This window comes from Oryza sativa, chromosome 11 (genome assembly GCF_034140825.1).
Source record: "Oryza sativa Japonica Group chromosome 11, ASM3414082v1".
Lineage (NCBI taxonomy): Eukaryota > Viridiplantae > Streptophyta > Magnoliopsida > Poales > Poaceae > Oryza > Oryza sativa.
Window position 1 is genome coordinate 12,557,862 of NC_089045.1, and position 18,139 is coordinate 12,576,000.

General features: G+C 47.2%; 22 non-coding genes and 10 pseudogenes across 22 annotated transcripts; all 32 read right to left on the reverse strand.

Moving 5' to 3' along the window:
• Positions 1–6,477: 6,477 nt before the first annotated feature.
• Positions 6,478–6,596, reverse strand: LOC112937209 (5S ribosomal RNA; annotated as a pseudogene).
• Positions 6,597–7,064: 468 nt separating this feature from the next.
• On the reverse strand, positions 7,065–7,183 carry LOC112937150 (5S ribosomal RNA). Its single transcript, XR_003239709.1, has one exon. It is a non-coding gene; the product is annotated as a 5S ribosomal RNA (ribosomal RNA).
• Positions 7,184–7,386: 203 nt separating this feature from the next.
• Positions 7,387–7,505, reverse strand: LOC112937196 (5S ribosomal RNA). Its single transcript, XR_003239722.1, has one exon. It is a non-coding gene; the product is annotated as a 5S ribosomal RNA (ribosomal RNA).
• A 203-nt stretch (positions 7,506–7,708) lies between these two features.
• On the reverse strand, positions 7,709–7,827 carry LOC112937154 (5S ribosomal RNA). The gene has a single exon (XR_003239713.1). It is a non-coding gene; the product is annotated as a 5S ribosomal RNA (ribosomal RNA).
• A 202-nt stretch (positions 7,828–8,029) lies between these two features.
• LOC112937144 (5S ribosomal RNA) lies at positions 8,030–8,148 on the reverse strand. Its single transcript, XR_003239703.1, has one exon. It is a non-coding gene; the product is annotated as a 5S ribosomal RNA (ribosomal RNA).
• Positions 8,149–8,353: 205 nt separating this feature from the next.
• LOC112937059 (5S ribosomal RNA) lies at positions 8,354–8,472 on the reverse strand. Its single transcript, XR_003239618.1, has one exon. It is a non-coding gene; the product is annotated as a 5S ribosomal RNA (ribosomal RNA).
• Positions 8,473–8,677: 205 nt separating this feature from the next.
• On the reverse strand, positions 8,678–8,796 carry LOC112937075 (5S ribosomal RNA). The gene has a single exon (XR_003239634.1). It is a non-coding gene; the product is annotated as a 5S ribosomal RNA (ribosomal RNA).
• A 205-nt stretch (positions 8,797–9,001) lies between these two features.
• On the reverse strand, positions 9,002–9,120 carry LOC112937064 (5S ribosomal RNA). The gene has a single exon (XR_003239623.1). It is a non-coding gene; the product is annotated as a 5S ribosomal RNA (ribosomal RNA).
• Positions 9,121–9,275: 155 nt separating this feature from the next.
• Positions 9,276–9,394, reverse strand: LOC112937053 (5S ribosomal RNA; annotated as a pseudogene).
• Positions 9,395–9,935: 541 nt separating this feature from the next.
• LOC112937160 (5S ribosomal RNA) lies at positions 9,936–10,054 on the reverse strand. Its single transcript, XR_003239718.1, has one exon. It is a non-coding gene; the product is annotated as a 5S ribosomal RNA (ribosomal RNA).
• A 389-nt stretch (positions 10,055–10,443) lies between these two features.
• Positions 10,444–10,563, reverse strand: LOC112937203 (5S ribosomal RNA; annotated as a pseudogene).
• Positions 10,564–10,760: 197 nt separating this feature from the next.
• LOC112937158 (5S ribosomal RNA) lies at positions 10,761–10,892 on the reverse strand (annotated as a pseudogene).
• A 197-nt stretch (positions 10,893–11,089) lies between these two features.
• Positions 11,090–11,208, reverse strand: LOC112937204 (5S ribosomal RNA; annotated as a pseudogene).
• Positions 11,209–11,599: 391 nt separating this feature from the next.
• LOC112937206 (5S ribosomal RNA) lies at positions 11,600–11,719 on the reverse strand (annotated as a pseudogene).
• A 201-nt stretch (positions 11,720–11,920) lies between these two features.
• Positions 11,921–12,039, reverse strand: LOC112937124 (5S ribosomal RNA). The gene has a single exon (XR_003239683.1). It is a non-coding gene; the product is annotated as a 5S ribosomal RNA (ribosomal RNA).
• Positions 12,040–12,244: 205 nt separating this feature from the next.
• On the reverse strand, positions 12,245–12,363 carry LOC112937127 (5S ribosomal RNA). The gene has a single exon (XR_003239686.1). It is a non-coding gene; the product is annotated as a 5S ribosomal RNA (ribosomal RNA).
• A 415-nt stretch (positions 12,364–12,778) lies between these two features.
• On the reverse strand, positions 12,779–12,897 carry LOC112937156 (5S ribosomal RNA). Its single transcript, XR_003239715.1, has one exon. It is a non-coding gene; the product is annotated as a 5S ribosomal RNA (ribosomal RNA).
• Positions 12,898–13,100: 203 nt separating this feature from the next.
• LOC112937152 (5S ribosomal RNA) lies at positions 13,101–13,218 on the reverse strand. The gene has a single exon (XR_003239711.1). It is a non-coding gene; the product is annotated as a 5S ribosomal RNA (ribosomal RNA).
• Positions 13,219–13,423: 205 nt separating this feature from the next.
• On the reverse strand, positions 13,424–13,542 carry LOC112937123 (5S ribosomal RNA). Its single transcript, XR_003239682.1, has one exon. It is a non-coding gene; the product is annotated as a 5S ribosomal RNA (ribosomal RNA).
• Positions 13,543–13,747: 205 nt separating this feature from the next.
• LOC112937074 (5S ribosomal RNA) lies at positions 13,748–13,866 on the reverse strand. The gene has a single exon (XR_003239633.1). It is a non-coding gene; the product is annotated as a 5S ribosomal RNA (ribosomal RNA).
• Positions 13,867–14,071: 205 nt separating this feature from the next.
• LOC112937109 (5S ribosomal RNA) lies at positions 14,072–14,190 on the reverse strand. The gene has a single exon (XR_003239668.1). It is a non-coding gene; the product is annotated as a 5S ribosomal RNA (ribosomal RNA).
• Positions 14,191–14,395: 205 nt separating this feature from the next.
• LOC112937182 (5S ribosomal RNA) lies at positions 14,396–14,503 on the reverse strand (annotated as a pseudogene).
• Positions 14,504–14,905: 402 nt separating this feature from the next.
• On the reverse strand, positions 14,906–15,024 carry LOC112937267 (5S ribosomal RNA). Its single transcript, XR_003239782.1, has one exon. It is a non-coding gene; the product is annotated as a 5S ribosomal RNA (ribosomal RNA).
• A 205-nt stretch (positions 15,025–15,229) lies between these two features.
• LOC112937073 (5S ribosomal RNA) lies at positions 15,230–15,348 on the reverse strand. Its single transcript, XR_003239632.1, has one exon. It is a non-coding gene; the product is annotated as a 5S ribosomal RNA (ribosomal RNA).
• A 205-nt stretch (positions 15,349–15,553) lies between these two features.
• LOC112937181 (5S ribosomal RNA) lies at positions 15,554–15,661 on the reverse strand (annotated as a pseudogene).
• A 205-nt stretch (positions 15,662–15,866) lies between these two features.
• LOC112937180 (5S ribosomal RNA) lies at positions 15,867–15,974 on the reverse strand (annotated as a pseudogene).
• A 204-nt stretch (positions 15,975–16,178) lies between these two features.
• Positions 16,179–16,297, reverse strand: LOC136354480 (5S ribosomal RNA). Its single transcript, XR_010738112.1, has one exon. It is a non-coding gene; the product is annotated as a 5S ribosomal RNA (ribosomal RNA).
• Positions 16,298–16,501: 204 nt separating this feature from the next.
• LOC136354402 (5S ribosomal RNA) lies at positions 16,502–16,620 on the reverse strand. The gene has a single exon (XR_010738081.1). It is a non-coding gene; the product is annotated as a 5S ribosomal RNA (ribosomal RNA).
• A 271-nt stretch (positions 16,621–16,891) lies between these two features.
• LOC136354384 (5S ribosomal RNA) lies at positions 16,892–17,010 on the reverse strand. Its single transcript, XR_010738063.1, has one exon. It is a non-coding gene; the product is annotated as a 5S ribosomal RNA (ribosomal RNA).
• A 205-nt stretch (positions 17,011–17,215) lies between these two features.
• Positions 17,216–17,334, reverse strand: LOC136354337 (5S ribosomal RNA). Its single transcript, XR_010738016.1, has one exon. It is a non-coding gene; the product is annotated as a 5S ribosomal RNA (ribosomal RNA).
• Positions 17,335–17,539: 205 nt separating this feature from the next.
• Positions 17,540–17,647, reverse strand: LOC136354436 (5S ribosomal RNA; annotated as a pseudogene).
• Positions 17,648–17,852: 205 nt separating this feature from the next.
• LOC136354491 (5S ribosomal RNA) lies at positions 17,853–17,971 on the reverse strand. Its single transcript, XR_010738123.1, has one exon. It is a non-coding gene; the product is annotated as a 5S ribosomal RNA (ribosomal RNA).
• Between the last annotated feature and the right edge of the window lie 168 nt (positions 17,972–18,139).

Consider the following 18,139-nt stretch of genomic DNA (forward strand, 5'->3'; position numbering starts at 1 on the left):
TTCTGATTCTTAACATTTTTTAAAAACTATTTTCCATTTTTTTTATTTTTAACGCCTTTTCTAAATTATTTTTCACTTTTCTGATTTTTTAAACCCATTATTGGACACAAGGGCAAAACTGTCTTTACACAACCCCTAACACCTCTGTTATGTCTCTATCCATCCAAAATGGCACACGGGTGAACGAAATTTAGGCTCATGGCATATATGTAACTCCAAACTTTTTTGTGGCATATAGGTAAGTAACAACTTTCTTAATGGCATAGGGGTAAAAGACTCTCATCTTCAACCTCAGGACAGCCGAACTAGGACCGAGTGGGCTCGGTTTTTCCCCTCCAAATCCGACCTTTTCTCTTGTGTTTTCCTAAAATTAGTTGAGGGGAAATTATCTCGTCCTTATCCTCTTCCTTTCCCCTAAAGTCTCGGAGATTAATTTTGCCCGGATAAACCGAATCGAATTCGTTTTCGAGTTTATCTCTCCAAACAAACCCTCGGATTTTCCGGCTCAAATCCTCTCGTTTGGAGTCCGATCTCTCTAGTCCAAGCCTATATAAAGCATCCCCTTGTCGTCCTCTTCCGTTTGCCTCAAGTCCCAAGCCGAGCCGTCGCCCGTAGCGCCGTCGCCGCTCCATCCGCGTGGTGCCGCCGCTAGCGTCATCGCCGTAGCTGTCCGTTGCTGCCACCGGGTTCGCACGGTGGAGGAGCACCCCGTCCGCCCCTTTGTAGCCGCCGAAGACCACTGAAGCGCCGTCGCCGTCGGGGACCCGAGCCGAGCCGCCGTCGGACCTCGTCGCCGGCCGTCGTTCGTCGTCGTCCGTCGTTATTCTTTGCACCGTTTCCGACGTTCCAGAGGAGAGCGTTTTCGTTGAGGAACGTTCGGAAGCATTTGAAGAAGCTCAAGGCAAGTCACACAGATCCCAAACAACCCTTTGAGCATGTTGAACCCATTTAAAGCTAATGTTTTATTTCAAAATATGCATTATTTTCGAATGTCATCGGGTGGTGAGCCTTTCCCAATTAATTAATGGCCGAAGATGACTTTATTTTCCTATGGGTTATAATTTGATTAGCTAGAACCTTATATATTGGTTTGGTTCAGCTAAATGCTATATATATAATTGCTTAGCCATGCTTAGAAATATTAGCTCATTAATGGGATGAATCATACTACATTATTAATTATGGTTATATTTAATGGTAGCTCACGATGGTTAATCGTGTTATGATAATTAATTGATAATTAAAACCTGATTAAAGGTGGGTTGTGAGCATATGGTTTTGATGGTTGTGCTCATGACAATTAAGGACCGGTTCGTGAGCTACTGTTGTGAAACATTTACCGTGCCAACCACAAGCCAGCGTGGGCAACGGCTTTACCTTTTGTATAGCATGATTCATTATGGGGTGCCAGACTGAGAAGTGGCGAGAAGTCCGTGGGGGTCGTTGGGGAGTCCATTGCCTCTGGTTTGAGGGGGAGATTATGATCCAGGAACGGTGCACTGTGGTGAGTTGTGTTGTGTGAGAGGTATTGTCACAATTCCTTTCCAAGGTATCGTGGTGGTATCGAGGCGCATGGTAACATGTTGTGGAGCTGTGTCTTGTGGGTACAGTGGTACATCTCTAGCCAGAGGAAAACTATTCGAATAGTCGTGCCCGCGGTTATAGGTGAGTTTAACAATGTTTTTCGTGATTAGTCTCACATTAATTATTATTAATGATAATATTGTGATAATTAATATGACTCCTGGTTTGGAATGGTATATTCCTGGTATGGAGGTTTGATTTGTACAACCGGGGTTGGTTGTTCAGATGAGGTTGGGCCTATGCAACACGGGTGTGTTGTATAGTGTTTATTTAATATTGCTTAATTACTCAACTGTTTCACTATTCTCTTAAAGGTTTGTTAAATGTTGTTTAGGCAAATGAGCCTTATTATGCCATCCTTTGTTATCCTGTGCACTTGCATATATGCTGTGTGGCTTGTTGAGTATGTCATATGCTCATTCTTGCAATATTCATTCATCAGAATATTTGCTGTGTGGCTTTATTCGGGTCAAGTTGCTTGTGGAGTGGAGTCGCCATAGCTGTTCCATTTTTGTTTTTTATTCCGCTGCATAGAATTTTATTCTTTTGAGAGGAACTATCCACCTATGTAATAATTTATTATTTTGCGAATATTAATTAGCTATTTGATAGTACTCTATTATCAATTTGTTATTGTGTGCCTCGGCTGATTCCTGGACGAGGGTTTAACGCACATGTAAGCGTTTGGAGTTTTGGATAGAAATTTCGGGCGTGACACCAATATATGCCAATATTGGCATTAATTGATAAAAGTTCGCCGTGCGAATCACGAAGTGAGTTTTTGCCACGAATGCACCCAATACACTCCAATATGTCCAAAAATCATGTTTTGGTGCTTTTTGAACTTTTTCATTCCGGTCAAAAACATCGCACCCGTGTGGGCCAATATATGCCAATATCGACATTAATTCATAAAAGTTCGCCACGCGAATCACGAAGTGAGTTTTTGCCACGAACGCACCCAATACACTCCAATATGTCCAAAAATAATGTTTTGGCGTTTTTTGAACTTTTTGATTCCGGTCAAGAACATCGCACCCTCGTGTGCCAATATTGGCACTAATTGACAAAAGATTGCCGCGCGAATCACGAAGTAAGTTTTTGCCACGAACGCACCCATGTGTCTAAAAATCATGTTTTGGTGCTTTTTGAACTTTTACATTCCGATCAAAAACATCGCACCCATGTGGGCCAAAATATGCCAATATTGGCATTAATTGACAAAAGTTCGTCGCGCGAATCACGAAGTGAGTTTTTGTCACGAACGCACCCAATACACCCCAATATATCCAAAAATCATGTTTTGGTGCTTTTTGAACTTTTTCATTCCGGTCAAAAACATCGCACCCGTGTGGGCCAATATATGCCAATATTGGCACTAATTGACAAAAGTTCACCGCGCGAATCACGAAGTGTGTTTTTGCCACGAACGCACCGAATACATTCCAATATGTCCAAAAATAATGTTTTGGCGTTTTTTGAACTTTTTGATTCCGGTCAAGAACATCGCACCCTTGTGTGCCAATATTGGCATTAATTGACAGAAGTTCGCCGCGCGAATCACGAAGTGAGTTTTTTCCACGAACGCACCCAATACACTCCAATATGTCCAAAAATCATGTTTTGGTGCTTTTTGAACTTTTTCATTCTGGTCAAAAAACTCGCAGCCGTGTGGGCCAATATATGCCTATATTGGCATTAAATCATAAAAGTTCGCCGCGCGAATCACGAAGTGAGTTTTTGCCATGAACACATCCAATACACTCCAATCTGTCCAAAAATCATGTTTTGGCGCTTTTTAAACTTTTTCATTCCGGTCAAAAACATCGCACCCGTGTGGGCCAATATGTGCTAATATTGGCGTTAATTGACAAAAGTTCGCCGCGCGTATCACAAAATGAGTTTTTGCAACGAACGCACCTAATACTCTCCAATATGTCCAAAAATCATGTTTTGGTGGTTTTTGAATTTTTTTATTCCGGTCAAAAACATCGCACCCGTGTGGGCCAATATATGCTAATATTGGCATTGATTGACAAAAGTTCGCCGCGCGAATCACGAAGTGAGTTTTTGCCACGAACGCACCCAATACACTCCAATATGTCCAAAAATCATGTTTTGGTGCTTTTTGAACTTTTCATTACAGTCAAGAAAATCGCACCCTCGTGTGCCAATATTGGCAGTAATTGACAAATGTTCGCCGCGCAAATCAGGGAGTTTTTGCCTCGAACGCACCTAATACACTCCAATATGTCAAAAAATCATGTATTGATGCTTTTTGAACTTTTCTATTCCGGTCAAAAACATCGCACCCGTGTGGGCCAATATGTGCCAATATTGGCATTAATTGACAAAAGTTCGGCCGCGAATCACGAAGTGAGTTTTTGCAACGAACACACCCAATACACTCCAATATGTCCAAAAATCATGTTTTGGTGCTTTTCGAACTTTTTCATTACACTCAAAAACATCGCACCCTCGTGTGCCAATATTGGTAGTAATTGACAAATGTTCGCCACGCGAATCAGGAAGTTTTTGCCACGAACGCACCCAATACACTCCAATATGTCCAAAAATCATGTTTTTTTTGCTTTTTGAACTTTTTCATTCTGGTCCAAAACATCGCACCCATGTGGGCCAGTATATGCCAATATTGGCATTAATTTACAAAAGTTCGCCGCACGAATCACGAAGTGAGTTTTTTCCACGAACACATCCAATACACTCCAATATGTCAAAAAATCATGTTTTGGTGCTTTTTGAACTTTTTCATTCGAGTCAGGAACATCGCATCCTCGTGTGCCAATATTGGCGTTAATTGACAGAAGTTCGCCGCGCGAATCACGAAGTGTGTTTTCGGCACGAACGCACCCAATACACTAAAATATGTCCAAAAATTATGTTTTGGTGCTTTTTGAACATTTTCATTAGGGTCAAAAACATCGCACCCGTGTGGACCAATATATGCCAATATTAGCATTAATTGATAAAAGTTCGCCACGCGAATCACGAAGTGAGTTTTTGCCACGAAAGTACCCAATACGCTCCAATATGTCCAAAAATCATGTGTTGGCGCTTTTTAAACTTTTTGATTCCGATCAAAAACATCGCACCTGTGTGGGCCAATATATGCCAATATTAGCATTAATTGACAAAAGTTCACCGCGCGAATCATGAAGTGAGTTTTTGCCACGAACGCACCCGATAAAAACCAATATGTCCAAATATCTTGTCTTGGTGCTTTTTGAACTTTTTCATTGCAGTCGAGAACATCGCACTCTCGTGTGCCAATATTGGCAGTAGTTGACAAATGTTCGCCACGCGAATCAGGGAGTTTTTGCCACGAACGCACCTAATACACTCCAATATGTTCAAAAATCATGTTTTGGTGCTTTTTTAACTTTTCATTCCGGTCCGAAACATCGTACCCATGTGGGCCAATATATGCCAATATTGGCATTAATTGACAAAAGATTGCCGCATGAATCACGAAGTGAGTTTTTGCCACGAACACATCCAATACACTCCAATATGTCCAAAAATCATGTTTTGGTGCTTTTTGAACTTTTTTATTCCGATCAAAAACATCGCACCCCTGTGGGCCAATATATGCCAATATTGCCATTAATTGACAAATGTTCGCAGCGCGAATCACAAAGTGAGTTTTTGCCATGAACGCACGCAATACACTCCAATATTTCCAAAAATCATGTTTTGGTGCTTTCTGAACTTTTTGATTCCGGTCAAAAACATCGCACCTGTGTGGGCCAATAATGGCATTATTTGACAAAAGTTCGCCGCGCGTATCACGAAGTGAGTTTTTGCAACGAACGCACCCAATAAAATCCAATATGTCCAAAAATCAGGTCTTGGTGCTTTTTGAACTTTTTCATTCCGGTCAAAAACATCGCACCCATGTGGGCCAATATATGGCATTAATTGACAAAAGTTCGTCGCGCGTATCACGAAGTGAGTTTTTGCAAAGAACGCACCCAATACACTCCAATATGTCCAAAAATCATGTTTTGGTGCTTTTTCAACTTTTTCATTCCGATCAAAAACATCGCACCCCTGTGGGCCAATATATGCCAATATTGGCATTAATTGACAAAAGTTCGCCGCGCGAATCAAAAAGTGAGTTTTTGCCACGAACGCACCCAATACACTCAAATATTTCCAAAAATCATGTTTTGGCGTGTTTTGAACTTTTACATTCCGGTCAAAAACATCGCACCCTCGTGTGCCAATATTGGCATTAATTGACAAAAGTTCGCCGCGCGTATCACGAAGTGAGTTTTTGTAACGAACGCTCTCAATACACTCCAATATATCCAAAAATCATGTTTTGGTGCTTTTTGAACTTTTTCATTCCGGTCAAAAACATCGCACCCGTGTGGGCCAATATATGCCAATATTGGCACTAATTGACAAAAGTTCACCGCGCGAATCACGAAGTGTGTTTTTGCCACGAACGCACCGAATACATTCCAATATGTCCAAAAATCATGTTTTGGCGTTTGTTGAACTTTTTGATTCCGGTCAAGAACATCGCACCCTCGTGTGCCAATATTGGCATTAATTGATAAAAGTTTGTCGCGCGTATCTCGAAGTGAGTTTTTGCCACGAACGCACCCAATACACTCATATATGTGCAAAAATCATGTTTTGGTGCTTTTTGAACTTTTTCATTCTGGTCAAAAACATCGCACCCGTGTGGGAAATCATGTTTTGGTGCTTTTTGAACTTTTTCATTCTGGTCAAAAACATCGCACCCGTGTGGGCGAATATATGCCAACATTGGCATTAAATGACAAAAGTTCGCCGCGCGTATCACGAAGTGAGTTTTTGCAACGAACACACCCAATACACTCCAATATGTCCAAAAATCATGTTTTGGTGCTTTCTGAACTTTTTGATTCCGGTCACCCATCCTAGTACTACTCTCGCCCAAGCACGCTTAACTTCAGAGTTCTGATGGGATCCGGAGCTTTAGTGTAGGTATGATCGCATCCAATATGCTTTGGCGTCATTCGGGTGTCATTTCTTAAAATAGGTGTAACTTTCTCATACGTACTCGGAATCAGGCAAATGATATATCCACGGACATCTACAGAAAATGGTACATCCAATTCTCCCCAGCTCTCGCCCAAGGGGCGACACAACACGAGGGACGCAGCGGCGCGAGTCAAAAGGGGGGAGAAAGAGACAAAAAGGAGGGATGCAACACGAGGACTTCCCAGGTGGGATCCGGTGCTTTAGTACTGGTATGATCGCATCCGACATGGTTTGGCGTTATTCGGGTGTCATTTCTTAAAATAGGCGTAACTTTCTCATACGGACTCGGAATCAGGCAAATGATATATCCACGGACATCTATAGAAAATGTTACATCCGATTCTCCCCAGCTCTCGCCCAAGGGGCGACACAACACGAGAGACGCAGCGGAGCGAGTCAAAAGGGGGAGAGAGAGACAAAAAGGAGGGATGCAACATGAGGACTTCCCAGGAGGTCACCCATCCTAGTACTACTCTCACCCAAGTACGCTTAACTTTGGAGTTCCGATGGGATCCGGTGCTTTAGTGCTGGTATAATCACATCCGACATGCTTTGGCGTCATTCGGGTGTCATTTCTTAAAATAGGCGTAACTTTCTCATACGGACTCGGAATCAGGCAAATGATATATCCACGGACATCTACAGAAAATGTTAAATTCGATTCTCCCCAGCTCTCGCCCAAGGGGCGACACAACACGAGGGACGCAGCGGCGCGAGTCAAAAGGGGGGAGAGAGAGACAAAAAGGAGGGATGCAACACGAGGACTTAACAAGAGGTCACCCATCCTAGTACTACTCTCGCGCAAGCACGGTTAACTTCAGAATTCTGATAGGATCCGGTGCTTTAGTGCTGGTATGATCGCATCCGACATGCTTTGGCGTCACTCGGGTGTCATTTCTTAAAATAGGCGTAACTTTCTCATACGGACTCGGAATCAGGCAAATGATATATCCACGGACATCTACAGAAAATGTTACATCCGATTCTCCCTAGCTCTCGCCCAAGGGGCGACACAACACGAGGGACGCAGCGGCGCTAGTCAAAAGGGGGGAGAGAGAGACAAAAAGGAGGGATGCAACACGAGGACTTCCTAGGAGGTAACCCATCCTAGTACTACTCTCACCCAAGCACGCTTAACTCCAAAGTTCTGATGGGATCCGGTGCTTTAGTGCTGGTATGATCGCATCCGACATGGTTTGGCGTTATTCGGGTGTCATTTCTTAAAATAGGCGTAACTTTCTCATACGAACTCGGAATCAGGCAAATGATATATCCACGGACATCTACAGAAAATGGTACATCCGATTCTCCCCAGCTCTCGCCCAAGGGGCGACACAACACGAGGGACGCAGCGGCGCGAGTCAAAAGGGGGGAGAGAGAGACAAAAAGGGGGATGCAACACGAGGACTTCCTAGGAGGTCACCCATCCTAGTACTACTCTCGCCCAAGTACGCTTAAATTCGGAGTTCTGATGGGATCCGGTGCTTTAGTGCTGGTATGATCGCATCCGACATGCTTTGGCGTCATTCGGGTGTCATTTCTTAAAATAGGCGTAACTTTCTCATACGGACTCGGAATCAGGCAAATGATATATCCACGGACATCTACAGAAAATGTTACATCCGATTCTCCCCAGCTTCGCCGCCCAAGGGGCGACACAACACGATGGACGCAGCGGCGCGAGTCAAAAGGGGGGAGAGAGAGACAAAAAGGAGGGATGCAACACGAGGACTTCCCAGGAGGTCACCCATCCTAGTACTACTCTCGCCCAAGCACGCTTAACTTCGGAGTTCTGATGGGATCCGGTACTTTAGTGCTGGTATGATCGCATCCGAAATGCTTTGGCGTCATTCGGGTGTCATTTCTTAAAATAGGCGTAACTTTCTCATACGGACTCGGAATCAGGCAAATGATATATCCACGGACATCTACAGAAAATGTTACATCCGATTCTCCCCAGCTTCGCCGCCCAAGGGGCGACACAACACGATGGACGCAGCGGCGCGAGTCAAAAGGGGGGAGAGAGAGAGAAAAAGGAGGGATGCAACACGAGGACTTCCCAGGAGGTCACCCATCCTAGTACTACTCTCGCCCAAGCACGCTTAACTTCGGAGTTCTGATGGGATCCGGTGCTTTAGTGCTGGTATGATCGCATCCAACATGCTTTGGCGTCATTCGGGTGTCATTTCTTAAAATAGGCGTAACTTTCTCATACGGACTCGGAATCAGGCAAATGATATATCCACGGACATCTACAGAAAATGTTACATCCGATTCTCCCCAGCTTCGCCGCCCAAGGGGCGACACAACACGATGGACGCAGCGGCGCGAGTCAAAAGGGGGGAGAGAGAGACAAATAGGAGGGATGCAACACGAGGACTTCCCAGGAGGTCACCCATCCTAGTACTACTCTCGCCCAAGCACGCTTAACTTCGGAGTTCTGATGGGATCCGGTGCTTTAGTGCTGGTATGATCGCATCCGACATGCTTTGGTGTCATTCGGGTGTCATTTCTCAAAATAGGCGTAACTTTCTCATACGGACTCGAAATCAGGCAAATGATATATCCACGGACATCTACAGAAAATGTTACATCCGATTCTCCCCAGCTCTCGTCCAAGGGGGAGACAAAAAGGAGGGATGCAACACGAGGACTTAACAAGAGGTCACCCATCCTAGTACTACTCTTGCGCAAGCACGGTTAACTTCAGAATTCTGATAGGATCCGGTGCTTTAGTGCTGGTATGATCGCATCCGACATGCTTTGACGTCACTCAGGTGTCATTTCTTAAAATAGGCGTAACTTTCTCATACGGACTCGGAATCAGGCAAATGATATATCCACGGACATCTACAGAAAATGTTACATCCGATTCTCCCCAGCTCTCGCCCAAGGGGCGACACAACACGAGGGACGCAGCGGCGCGAGTCAAAAGGGGGGAGAGAGAGACAAAAAGGAGGGATGCAACACGAGGACTTCCCAGGTGGGATCCGGTGCTTTAGTGCTGGTATGATCGCATTCGACATGCTTTGGCGTCATTAGGGTGTCATTTCTTAAAATAGGTGTAACTTTCTCATACGGACTCGGAATCAGGCAAATGATATATCCACGGACATCTACAGAAACGACACAATACGAGGGACGCAGCGGCGCGAGTCAAAAGGGGGGAGAGAGAGACAAAAAGGAGGGATGCAACACGAGGACATCCGATTCTCCCCAGCTCTCGCCCAAGGGGCGACACAACACGAGGGACGCAGCGGCGCGAGTCAAAAGGGGGGAGAGAGAGACAAAAAGGAGGGATGCAACACGAGGACTTCCCAGGAGGTCACCCATCCTAGTACTACTCTCACCCAAGCACGCTTAACTTTGGAGTTATGATGGGATACGGTGTTTTAGTGCTGGTATGATTGCAACCAACATGCTTTGGCGTCATTCGGGTGTCATTTCTTAAAATAGCCGTAACATTCTCATACAGACTCGGAATCAGGCAAATGATATATCCACGGACATCTACAGAAAATGTTACATCCGCTCTCGCCCAAGCACGCTTAACTTCGGAGTTCTGATGGGATCCGGTGCTTTAGTGCTGGTATGATCGCATCCGACATGCTTTGGTGTCATTCGGCTGTCATTTCTTAAAATAGGCGTAACTTTCTCACGGACTCGGAATCAGGCAAATGATATATCCACGGACATCTACATAAAATGTTACATCCGATTCTCCCTAGCTCTCGCCCAAGGGGCGACACAACACGAGGGACGCAGCGGCGCGAGTCAAAAGGGGGGAGAGAGAGACAAAAAAGAGGGATGCAACACGAGGACATCCCAGGAAGTCATCCATCCTAGTACTACTCTCGCCCAAGCACGCTCAAACTTCGAAGTTCTAATGGGAACCGGTGCTTTAGTGCTGGTATGATCGCATCCAACATGCTTTGGCGTCATTCGGGTGTCATTTCTTAAAATAGGCGTAACTTTCTCATACGGACTCGGAATCAGGCAAATGATATATCCACGGACATCTATAGAAAATGTTACATCCAATTCTCCCCAGCTCTCGCCCAAGGGGCGACACAACACGCAACGGCGCGAGTCAAAAAGGGGGGAGAGAGAGTCAAAAAGGAGGGATGTAACACGAGGACTTCCCAGGAGGTCACCCCAGGAGGTCACCCATCCTAGTACTACTCTCGCCCAAGCACGCTTAACTTCGGAGTTCTGATGGGATCCGGAGCTTTAGTGCTGGTATGATCACATCGAGCATATTTTGGCGTCATTCGCGTGTCATTTCTTAAAATAGGCGTAACTTTCTCATACGGACTCGGAATCAGGCAAACTATATATATCCACGGACATCTACAGAAAATGTTACATCCGATTCTCCCCAGCTCTCGCCCAAGGGGCGACACAACACGAGGGACGCAGCGGCTCGAGCCAAAAGGGGGGAGAGAGAGACAGAAAGCAACACGAGGACTTGCCAGTAGGTCACCCATCCTAGTACTACTATCGTGCAAGCACGCTTAACTTCGGAGTTCTAATGGGATCCGCTGCTTTAGTGCTAGTGTGATCGCATCCAACATGCTTTGGTGTCATTCGGGTGTCATTTCTTAAAATAGGCGTAACTTTCTCACACGGACTCGGAATCAGGCAAATGATATATCCACGGACATCTACAGAAAATGTTACATCCGCTCTCGCCCAAGCACGCTTAAACTCGTAGTTCTGATGGGATCCGGTGCTTTAGTGCTGGTATGATCGCATCCGACATGGTTTGGCGTTATTCGGGTGTCATTTCTTAAAATAGGCGTAACTTTCTCATACGAACTCGGAATCAGGCAAATGATATATCCACGGACATCTACAGAAAATGGTACATCCGATTCTCCCCAGCTCTCGCCCAAGGGGCGACACAACACGAGGGACGCAGCGGCGCGAGTCAAAAGGGGGGAGAGAGAGACAAAAACGAGGGATGCAACACGAGGACATCCCAGGAGGTCATCCATCCTAGTACTACTCTCGCCCAACCACGCTAAAACTTCGGAGTTCTAATGGGACCCGCTGCTTTAGTGCTAGTGTGATCGCATCCAACATGCTTTGGCGTCATTCGGGTGTCATTTATTAAAATAGGCGTAACTTTCTCATACGGACTCGGAATCAGGCAAATGATATATCCACGGACATCTACAGAAAATGTTACATCGGATTCTCCCCAGCTCACGCCCAAGGGGCGACACAACACGAGAGACGCAGCGGCGCGAGTCAAAAGGGGGAGAGAGAGACAAAAGGAGGGATGCAACACGAGGACTTCCCAGGAGGTCACCCATCCTAGTACTACTCTCGCCCAAGCACGCTTAACTTCGGAGTTCTGATGGGATCCGATGCTTTAGTGCTGGTATGATCGCATGCGACATGCTTTGGCGTCATTCGGGTGTCATTTCTTAAAATAGGCGTAACTTTCTCATACGGACTCGGAATCAGGCAAATGATATATCCACGGACATCTACAGAAAATGTTACATCCGATTCTCCCCAGCTTCGCCGCCCAAGGGGCGACACAACACGATGGACGCAGCGGCGCGAGTCAAAAGGGGGGAGAGAGAGACAAAAAGGAGGGATGCAACTCGAGGACTTCCCAGGAGGTCACCCATCCTAGTACTACTCTCGCCCAAGCACGCTTAACTTCGGAGTTCTGATGGGATCCGCTGCTTTAGTGCTGGTATGATCGCATCCGATATGCTTTGGCGTCATTCGGGTGTCATTTCTTAAAATAGGCGTAACTTTCTCATACGGACTCGGAATCAGGCAAATGATATATCCACGGACATCTGCAGAAAATGTTACATCCGCTCTCGCCCAAGCACGCTTAAACTCGTAGTTCTGATGGGATCCGGTGCTTTAGTGCTGGTACGATCGCATCCGACATGCTTTGGTGTCATTCGGGTGTCATTTCTTAAAATAGACGTAACTTTCTCAGACGGACTCGGAATCAGACAAATGATATATCCATGGACATCTACAGAAAATGTTACATCTGATTCTTCCCAGCTCTCGCCCAAGGGGCGACACAACACGAGGGACGCAGCGGCGCGAGTCAAAAGGGGGGGAGAGGCGCGAGTCAAAAGGGGGGAGAGAGAGACAAAAAGGAGGGATGCAACACGAGGACTTCCCAGGTGGTCATCCATCCTAGTACTACTATCGCCCAAGCACGCTTAACTTCGGAGTTCTAATGGAAACCGGTGCTTTAGTGCTGGTATGATCGCATCCAACATGCTTTGGCGTCATTCGGGTGTCATTTCTTAAAATAGGCGTAACTTTCTCATACGGACTCGGAATCAGGCAAATGATATATCCACGGACATCTACAGAAAATGTTACATCCGATTCTCCCCAGCTCTCGCCCAAGGGGCGACACAACACGAGCAACACAGCGGCACGAGTCAAAAGGGGGGAGAGAGAGACAAAAAGGAGCGATGCAACAAAGGACTTCCCAGGAGGTCACCCATCCTAGTACTACTCTCGCCCAAGCACGCTTAACTTCGGAGTTCTGATGGGATCCGGTGCTTTAGTGCTGGTATGATCGCATCCGACATGCATTGGCGTCATTCGGGTGTCATTTCTTAAAATAGGCGTAACTTTCTCATACGGACTCGGAATCAGGCAAATGATATATCCACGGACATCTACAGAAAATGTTACATCCGATTCTCCCCAGCTTCGCCGCCCAAGGGGCGACACAACACGATGGACGCAGCGGCGCGAGTCAAAAGGGGGGAGAGAGAGACAAAAAGGAGGGATGCAACACGAGGACTTCCCAGGAGGTCACCCATCCTAGTACTACTCTCGCCCAAGCACGCTTAACTTCGAAGTTCTGATGGGATCCGGTGCTTTAGAGCTGGTATGATCGCATCCGACATGCTTTGGCGTCATTCGGGTGTCATTTCTTAAAATAGGCGTAACTTTCTCATACGGACTCGGAATCAGGCAAATGATATATCCACGGACATCTACAGAAAATGTTACATCCGATTCTCCCCAGTTTCGCCGCCCAAGGGGCGACACAACACGATGGACGCAGCGGCGCGAGTCAAAAGGGGGGAGAGAGAGACAAAAAGGAGGGATGCAACACGAGGACTTCCAAGGAGGTCACCCATCCTAGTACTACTCTCGCCCAAGCACGCTTAACTTCGGAGTTCTGATGGGATCCGGTGCTTTAGTGCTGGTATGATCGCATCCGACATGCTTTGGCGTCATTCGGGTGTCATTTCTTAAAATAGGCGTAACTTTATCATACGGACTCGGAATCAGGCAAATGATATATCCACGGACATCTACAGAAAATGTTACATCCGATTCTCCCCAGCTTCGCCGCCCAAGGGGCGACACAACACGATGGACGCAGCGGCGCGAGTCAAAAGGGGGGAGAGAGAGACAAAAAGGAGGGATGCAACACGAGGACTTCCCAGGAGGTCACCCATCCTAGTACTACTCTCGCCCAAGCACGCTTAACTTCGGAGTTTTGATGGGATCCGGTGCTTTAGTGCTGGTATGATCGCATCCGACATGCTTTGGCGTCATTCGGGTGTCATTTCTTAAAATAGGCGTAACTTTCTCATACGGACTCGGAATCAGGCAAATGATATATCCACGGACATCTACAGAAAATGTTACATCCGATTCTCCCCAGCTTCGCCGCCCAAGGGGCGACACAACACGATGGACGCAGCGGCGCGAGTCAAAAGGGGGGAGAGAGAGACAAAAAGGAGGGATGCAACACGAGGACTTCACCATCCTAGTACTACTCTCGCCCAAGCACGCTTAACTTCGGAGTTCTGATGGGATCCGGTGCTTTAGTGCTGGTATGATCGCATCCGACATGCTTTGGCGTCATTCGGGTGTCATTTCTTAAAATAGGCGTAACTTTCTCATACGGACTCGGAATCAGGCAAATGATATATCCACGGACATCTACAGAAAATGTTACATCCGATTCTCCCCAGCTTCGCCGCCCAAGGGGCGACACAACACGATGGACGCAGCGGCGCGAGTCAAAAGGGGGGAGAGAGAGACAAAAAGCTTTGGCGTCATTCGGGTGTCATTTCTTAAAATAGGCGTAACTTTCTCATACGGACTCGGAATCAGGCAAATGATATATCCACGGACATCTACAGAAAATGTTACATCCGATTCTCCCCAGCTTCGCCGCCCAAGGGGCGACACAACACGATGGACGCAGCGGCGCGAGTCAAAAGGGGGGAGAGAGAGACAAAAAGGAGGGATGCAACACGAGGACTTCCCAGGAGGTCACCCATCCTAGTACTACTCTCGCCCAAGCACGCTTAACTTCGGAGTTCTGATGGGATCCGGTGCTTTAGTGCTGGTATGATCGCATCCGACATGCTTTGGCGTCATTCGGGTGTCATTTCTTAAAATAGGCGTAACTTTCTCATACGGACTCGGAATCAGGCAAATGATATATCCACGGACATCTACAGAAAATGTTACATCCGATTCTCCCCAGCTTCGCCGCCCAAGGGGCGACACAACACGATGGACGCAGCGGCGCGAGTCAAAAGGGGGGAGAGAGAGACAAAAAGGAGGGATGCAACACGAGGACTTCCAAGGAGGTCACCCATCCTAGTACTACTCTCGCCCAAGCACGCTTAACTTCGGAGTTCTGATGGGATCCGGTGCTTTAGTGCTGGTATGATCGCATCCGACATGCTTTGGCGTCATTCGGGTGTCATTTCTTAAAATAGGCGTAACTTTCTCATACGGACTCGGAATCAGGCAAATGATATATCCACGGACATCTACAGAAAATGTTACATCCGATTCTCCCCAGCTTCGCCGCCCAAGGGGCGACACAACACGATGGACGCAGCGGCGCGAGTCAAAAGGGGGGAGAGAGAGACAAAAAGGAGGGATGCAACACGAGGACTTCACCATCCTAGTACTACTCTCGCCCAAGCACGCTTAACTTCGGAGTTCTGATGGGATCCGGTGCTTTAGTGCTGGTATGATCGCATCCGACATGCTTTGGCGTCATTCGGGTGTCATTTCTTAAAATAGGCGTAACTTTCTCATACGGACTCGGAATCAGGCAAATGATATATCCACGGACATCTACAGAAAATGTTACATCCGATTCTCCCCAGCTTCGCCGCCCAAGGGGCGACACAACACGATGGACGCAGCGGCGCGAGTCAAAAGGGGGGAGAGAGAGACAAAAAGGAGGGATGCAACACGAGGACTTCACCATCCTAGTACTACTCTCGCCCAAGCACGCTTAACTTCGGAGTTCTGATGGGATCCGGTGCTTTAGTGCTGGTATGATCGCATCCGACATGCTTTGGCGTCATTCGGGTGTCATTTCTTAAAATAGGCGTAACTTTCTCATACGGACTCGGAATCAGGCAAATGATATATCCACGGACATCTACAGAAAATGTTACATCCGATTCTCCCCAGCTTCGCCGCCCAAGGGGCGACACAACACGATGGACGCAGCGGCGCGAGTCAAAAGGGGGAGAGAGAGACAAAAAGGAGGGATGCAACACGAGGACTTCCCAGGAGGTCACCCATCCTAGTACTACTCTCGCCCAAGCACGCTTAACTTCGGAGTTCTGATGGGATCCGGTGCTTTAGTGCTGGTATGATCGCATCCGGCATGCTTTGGCGTCATTCGGGTGTCATTTCTTAAAATAGGCGTAACTTTCTCATACGGACTCGGAATCAGGCAAATGATATATCCACGGACATCTACAGAAAATGTAAATCCGATTCTCCCCAGCTTCGCCGCCCAAGGGGCGACACAACACGATGGACGCAGCGGCGCGAGTCAAAAGGGGGGAGAGAGAGACAAAAAGGAGGGATGCAACACGAGGACTTCCCAGGAGGTCACCCATCCTAGTACTACTCTCGCCAAGGCACGCTTAACTTCGGAGTTCTGATGGGATCCGGTGCTTTAGTGCTGGTATGATCGCATCCGACATGCTTTGGCGTCATTCGGGTGTCATTTCTTAAAATAGGCGTAACTTTCTCATACGGACTCGGAATCAGGCAAATGATATATCCACGGACATCTACAGAAAATGGGGGAGGGTGCTTTAGTGCTGGTATGATCGCATCCGACATGCTTTGGCGTCATTCGGGTGTCATTTCTTAAAATAGGCGTAACTTTCTCATACGGACTCGGAATCAGGCAAATGATATATCCACGGACATCTACAGAAAATGGGGGAGAGAGAGACAAAAAGGAGGGATGCAACACGAGGACTTCCCAGGAGGTCACCCATCCTAGTACTACTCTCGCCCAAGCACGCTTAACTTCGGAGTTCTGATGGGATCAGGTGCTTTAGTGCTGGTATGATCGCATCCGACATGCTTTGGCGTCATTCGGGTGTCATTTCTTAAAATAGGCGTAACTTTCTCATACGGACTCGGAATCAGGCAAATGATATATCCACGGACATCTACAGAAAATGTTACATCCGATTCTCCCCAGCTTCGCCGCCCAAGGGGCGACACAACACGATGGACGCAGCGGCGCGAGTCAAAAGGGGGGAGAGAGAGACAAAAAGGAGGGATGCAACACGAGGACTTCCCAGGAGGTCACCCATCCTAGTACTACTCTCGCCCTAGCACGCTTAACTTCGGAGTTCTGATGGGATCCGGTGCTTTAGTGCTGGTATGATCGCATCCGACATGCTTTGGCGTCATTCGGGTGTCATTTCTTAAAATAGGCGTAACTTTCTTATACGGACTCGGAATCAGGCAAATGATATATCCACGGACATCTACAGAAAATGTTACATCCGATTCTCCCCAGCTTCGCCGCCCAAGGGGCGACACAACACGATGGACGCAGCGGCGCGAGTCAAAAGGGGGGAGAGAGAGACAAAAAGGAGGGATGCAACACGAGGACTTCACCATCCTAGTACTACTCTCGCCCTAGCACGCTTAACTTCGGAGTTCTGATGGGATCCGGTGCTTTAGTGCTGGTATGATCGCATCCGACATGCTTTGGCGTCATTCGGGTGTCATTTCTTAAAATAGGCGTAACTTTCTCATACGGACTCGGAATCAGGCAAATGATATATCCACGGACATCTACAGAAAATGTTACATCCGATTCTCCCCAGCTTCGCCGCCCAAAGGGCGACACAACACGATGGACGCAGCGGCGCGAGTCAAAAGGGGGGAGAGAGAGACAAAAAGGAGGGATGCAACACGAGGACTTCCCAGGAGGTCACCCATCCTAGTACTACTCTCGCCCAAGCACGCTTAACTTCGGAGTTCTGATGGGATCCGGTGCTTTAGTGCTGGTATGATCGCATCCGACATGCTTTGGCGTCATTCGGGTGTCATTTCTTAAAATAGGCGTAACTTTCTCATACGGACTCGGAATCAGGCAAATGATATATCCACGGACATCTACAGAAAATGTTACATCCGATTCTCCCCAGCTTCGCCGCCCAAGGGGCGACACAACACGATGGACGCAGCG